General features: G+C 44.4%; 1 long non-coding RNA gene across 1 annotated transcript; it reads right to left on the bottom strand.

Annotated features, from left to right (window-relative positions):
• Positions 1-3,124: 3,124 nt before the first annotated feature.
• Positions 3,125-5,553, bottom strand: LOC132474155 (uncharacterized). Its single transcript, XR_009529590.1, has 3 exons — positions 5,481-5,553; positions 5,281-5,429; positions 3,125-5,170 (listed from the first exon to the last, which is right to left on the bottom strand). It is a non-coding gene; the product is annotated as an uncharacterized LOC132474155 (long non-coding RNA).
• Between the last annotated feature and the right edge of the window lie 498 nt (positions 5,554-6,051).

Genomic DNA, 6,051 nt, shown 5'->3' with positions numbered 1-6,051 from the left:
ACACACACACACACACACACACACACACACACACACACACACACACACACACACACACACACACACACACACACACACACACACACGCACGCAGGTACAAACACAGACACGAACAGATTAAAAAAACTGCAGCAAACTCACCAGGTTCATCTGGGGTCTGGTCTTGGTCCGGGGCGGTCTGGACTCGGTCCGGGGAGGTCTGGCCTCGGTCCGGGGCGGTCTGGACTTGGTCCGGGGTGGTCTGGCCAGGGACGGGGATCAGGCCTGAAGGGCGGCCCAAAGGCTTCTCCTCCTGATGATCCAGCAGGGCGATGGTAAGGGTCTCAGCCCAGAGCTCCCTGAGTCCCCTCAACCGGGTCCTCGTGTTCCCCGTGACCTGGGACAGGTCCTTTCTGAGGGCCCTGTCTGCTGTCGGAGACAGTGAGTCGCTCAGCCAATGTTTCGTGATTATGCAGACACATAAAACTCAAAAGATAAATGCACACAATACAGCACGCACGTACTCGCACGCACACACACACACACACACTAGAGCCCGACCGATAAAGGTACAAATATATATCGGCCGGTATTTATTGAAGTAAAAATTTATTACATTTGTCATGAATAAAATGTATTACAAACTTAAGACATGAAAATCAATGTCCTTTGAACAAAAACACAATAACTACAAAAACATATACATATATATATTATTTTTTACATTAATTAATCTTGTTTTATTTTCAAAACAGAAAAGTCAATATCAAAATTCATTAAATTTCTCATAAATAAAATGTATAAAAATACAAACTTAAGATATGAAAATCAATGTCCTTTGAACAAACCACAATAACTAAAAAATATATATATATATTTTATTTTTTTAATATTTATTAAATCGGCCGATACCGATAGTTTGGAAAATGCCTAATATCAGCCGATAGTATCGGACCGCCGATATATTTGTCGGGCTCTAACACACACACACACACACACACACACACACACACACACACACACACACACACACACACACACACACACACACACACACACACACACACACACACACACACGCACGCAGGTACAAACACAGACACGAACAGATTAAAAAAACTGCAGCAAACTCACCAGGTTCATCTGGGGTCTGGTCTTGGTCCGGGGCGGTCTGGACTCGGTCCGGGGCGGTCTGGCCTCGGTCCGGGGCGGTCTGGACTTGGTCCGGGGTGGTCTGGCCAGGGACGGGGATCAGGCCTGAAGGGCGGCCCAAAGGCTTCTCCTCCTCCTGATCCAGCAGGGCGATGGTAAGGGTCTCAGCCCAGAGCTCCCTGAGTCCCCTCAACCGGGTCCTCGTGTTCCCCGTGACCTGGGACAGGTCCTTTCTGAGGGCCCTGTCTGCTGTCGGAGACAGTGAGTCGCTCAGTCAATGTTTCGTGATTATGCAGACACATAAAACTCAAAAGATAAATGCATACAATACAGCACGCACGTACGCGCACGCACACACACACACACACACACTAGAGCCCGACCGATAAAGGTACAAATATATATCGGCCGACTCACTCACTCACTCACTCACTCACTCACTCACACACACACACACACACACACACACACACATACACAAGCAGGTACAAACACAGACACAAACAGATTAAAAAAACTGGAATCGCGAACTCACCTGGTTCATCGGGGGTCTGGCCTTGGTCCGGGGCGGTCTGGCCGTGGTCCGGGGCGGTCTGCCCTTGGTCCGGGGCGGACTGGCCGTGGTCCGGGGCGGTCTGGCCTCGGTCCGGGGAGGTCTGGCCTCGGTCCGGGGCGGTCTGGCCTCGGTCCGGGGCGGTCTGGCCAGGGACGGGGTTCAGGCCTGAAGGGCGGCCCAAAGGCTTCTCCTCCTCCTGATCCAGCAGGGCGATGGTAAGGGTCTCAGCCCAGAGCTCCCTGAGTCCCCTCAACCGGGTCCTCGTGTTCCCCGTGACCTGGGACAGGTCCTTTCTGAGGGCCCTGTCTGCTGTCGGAGACAGTGAGTCGCTCAGTCAATGTTTCGTGAATATGCTGACACATTAAACTCAAAAGATAAATGCAAACAATACCGTACGCACACGCGCGTGCGCACACACACACACACACAGACACACACTAGAGCCCGACCGATAAAGGATTTTTAAGGCCGATACGATACAAATATTTGGTGATTTAAAAATCCGATATTCCGATATATCGGCCGATATATATTAAAAAAAGAAATTCCAGAAACGCATAACAAAACATCAACAGATTTACCTAACATTGGTTATTTGAAGTCATTTATGAGTCCTCACTAAAATAATAAGGTAATGCGGTTTAAACATAAACTTTATTTTATTATTTTATTGTCACAACAGAAAAGTCTAAAATCTAAAAATTCATTAAATTTCTGATGAATAAAATGTATAAAAATACAAACTTGAGATATGAAAATCAATCTCCTTTGAACAAAAACACAATGACTAAAAAACAATACAGGGGTTGACACTAACGGTTGCCCGCTTGCCTGGGGCAAGTAAAAAAAATGTTTGGGCAAGTTGAGATTTTTTCTGGTTGCCCGAACGGGCAAGTGGATTTTGGGTTGATGTTAATATAAAAGCTATTTATTCAAATGTTTAAAGAAATTGCAGAACAACCTTTTGTTCCGCAAAACCACACAAAATAGAAGTATTTGCAATTGATCAGCGCGTCTTCTCTTCTCTCGGAAAGCGAGTTAACAGACACGCATCGCTTCAGTGCGAATATAGCCCCGCCTTCTGTCACTCACTCGCAGTGCGGTCTCTGGCAGTGATTCGCTAAAAGTTAGCCAACACAGCTAGCATCTCAAGTGCAGCACCTCCGCGAATGGTTTAGGTAATAGGTACAAGTTAAATGGAGTAGTGATGGAGGAGTGCAGTTTGGAAGTACTTTGGATTGAGGCAAATTATCAAGGAAAGTCAAGAACACGGTTTTGGGTTTCATAACTGTGCACATGCACACAGCAATAGCGATCTTTTTCACGAAATTGGACCCTCAAAAACTACTGTATATATTACATGAAAGCTGAGCCTCTACTTATTCCAACAGTCCAAACCATATCATTCTGTGACAAAAACTCGCAAATAACAACTTAAAGGGGGCCTATTATGCCCCTATTTACTGTTCATTATTTAATTTGTTTGACCTCATAGAATTGATTTACAACAATAAAGGGTTGTCTAGCACATTATTTTTTTCTCATACTTTATGAGTATTACAACCCCTATGTGAAACACCCTGTTGCTTAGAATTTTGAGGCATTTAGAATCTTGGTGCTGACAGGGTGCTGAGTGCTGACGTCTCTTCAGGCACTCTGTCTACTATGGCTGCAGTGCTGCCGTACCAATTTGAGCCTGAGTCGGACCCCGAAAGCGATAATGGAGCTGAAGACGCTAACGACAAGCGTGATTTTAGTCGTAGAATGGACCAGGACATTTCACAGTGGTAAGCTTTTGTTTATGCTATTATACACACAGGCGATTTATCATGTATTTAGCGTAGTTTTTCGGACTTAGCTTGCGGCTAGTAGACTACTCGTACTATTCAAGCGTCCGTAACAAGCTTTTTATGTCCCAACATGGCATATTGTTGACTACTTTTGTCCGTCAAAATACAGCGTTATAACTTATAACATCTCTACCTAGGTGCACCTGCGGGAATTGTGCCACTATGCCCAACGAAGTGGAGAACGTCTGCTGTAGAGAAATCCCAAAGGTAAAACTGATGAGCTTTAGGCTAAGCTAGTTTGTTGAGAACGATGTCATGTCATATATCTATCATCTTCGGCGAGATATATATATATATATATATATATATATCTCGCCGAAGATGATAGATCTACGACATATGACAGATATAGATATATATATTTCTCCTCAGAAGACGAGGAGCCTACCACTATCACCACAAAACCTTATTAACTTCTAGGAAAATATGTTGCATGTTTAATCATCTCTACCATTTATAGTAGCAACAGTAATACCAGTACACTTGTAAAGGAAAACGAGTAATCTCACCGTTCTCACCCGTTTGCTGTAGTACCAGCCAACTGTACCATGTTTGTTATGTGAAGTCATTGATACCATTTTTTGTAAATAACAATCCTACTCGAATAGATGTTGCTTCAGCAATACCAGTTACGAGAAATCTCACCTGTTCACCGTTGTCTCAGCCATCTATTTACTGTATAACAATCATTGTTATGTAGAACTAATCAGTGATTTAAAAAAATGTTCAATAAAAGTATGACTGGAAAACAGATGTTGCTTCCTGAATCTGTATTGTCCTATGCAGTCATGTTGTACTCTGAGGTCAAGGTCACTTTACACAGAAGTTATTTTGTCTTATTGTATTTATTAGGTACTACGACGAATGAGCCAAGTGCCAGAATCAATTACCTGTATGACACAACATCCAGGCCTGGAGCCTGTGTGTCTAAACATATACAGTCTACAAAATATTTACAATATTTACAAGTATGATTATGGACCTGTGAGGCACACAACAGATGAAGAGTAAGTCATATTGTCTAAGCTCCTACTAAACAAAACCAAAGCAATATTATACTATTAATATTATGTGAATCAATTTACCATTAGAAGAAAAACAGAATAAAACTATTAGGCCGCGAGCAACGGGGTCTTACTGTGCACCCCCACCTCCCAACGAAGCCAACTATTTTTTTATGTTCAGCATGGTCAGACCATTAAAAAATAGTTGGTTTCGTTGGGAGGTGGGGGGTGCACAGTAAGGCCCAGTGTAGGCCCAGCCTATAAGAGGTTATTGTTGAAAACAGGTGGTCTGAAAGTTCTACTCTTTTTCCCTTAGGCGTTTCAGGCATCTTGCCTATCGCAGCTTTGTAAGCTGGTGCTGGGGATATTTAGGACATAGTTGTCGGGTCGTCCTCCCGTCATGTGTGGTGCAGCGGATACGGCAGCAGTTCCCATCTGGTGACTACGTAGGCTTCAGACCACCTCTAGATTGAAGCGGGAGACGTGACGGGCAACCAGCTCAGCCTTCGGAGTGCGTGTATTTTCTGCTGAAAGGTCTGGAGGGATGGGGATAGTCTTCATTTCCTCGTCAAATGATGTTGGGTCCTCAAAAACCTCCATGAGCAGCCTCATGAGGTCATGTACATAGTCTGGAAGATATAGCATTAACATACTAATGAATGTAGCCATAACAATCTAAACTGATTTGTGTGTGTGCGCGTGCGTGTTTAAAGATTATCTTTTACAAACTTGATCCAACTGAATGTTGGATCTGTTTTCACGGGCTTCACAACACCTTCCCCCATCTTCGCCTTTGGATAGACAACTTTATAAACAGCCTGCCCTGCAGAAGTCGTAGCTTGCACCCGTGAAGCATTTTCGTTGTGGTGCATTGATGCAAGATACAACCTATAGTAAAATAGTAGGCTTTCACAATTACGAGATGGTGTAAATTATTACCTGCACAACATTCCCATGAAGGGAAAAACCACATTCTTTGGAGCAAAACGCAGTATCAGACTGTGGAATGACTCTGTTGGGAAAAACGGTCTGTCTAGCTACTGGACCAGATAAAATGAGACGGAGAGGTAATAAAGTCTATCGGCACGAGGACCTTGGATTTATTAAGTAAAGTGGCAACGGTTATACAGAGTCATAAAGCGTGAGAAATCGAATATGTCTAAGTCCCTAATCAGCGCTGATGGTTCGTCCAGAGCTTCGCCTCCGTGGAAGGTCTGCTGCAGAAGAAGGAATGAGTTCCTGTGTGATACACTCTTATGCTGTATCTTCCTCTCGATGAGGTGTGTGCGTTTAAGATGTGTATGGTTCTGTGTGTCTTTGGTTGACCTTGCCTCCCAGGCTCTAGTGTATGCATGTATATCTTCTTGTGTTCCTCCTGACGGGGGAGAGTCTCACAGAGTCTCCTGCTTGTGGCCCTCCCGTTCTGAGGATGAAACGGTGCATTGTCTGAGTGTTTACCATTTGCCGGGAGGAGAGATGGGGCCTTGGTTCTGGCCTTCACCTGACCATG

The sequence above is a fragment of the Gadus macrocephalus genome, chromosome 16 (assembly GCF_031168955.1).
Source record: "Gadus macrocephalus chromosome 16, ASM3116895v1".
Classification (NCBI taxonomy): Eukaryota; Metazoa; Chordata; class Actinopteri; order Gadiformes; family Gadidae; genus Gadus; species Gadus macrocephalus.
The sequence above is the reverse complement of the archived record's forward strand: the minus strand, read 5'-3'. Positions and strand labels throughout refer to the sequence as shown.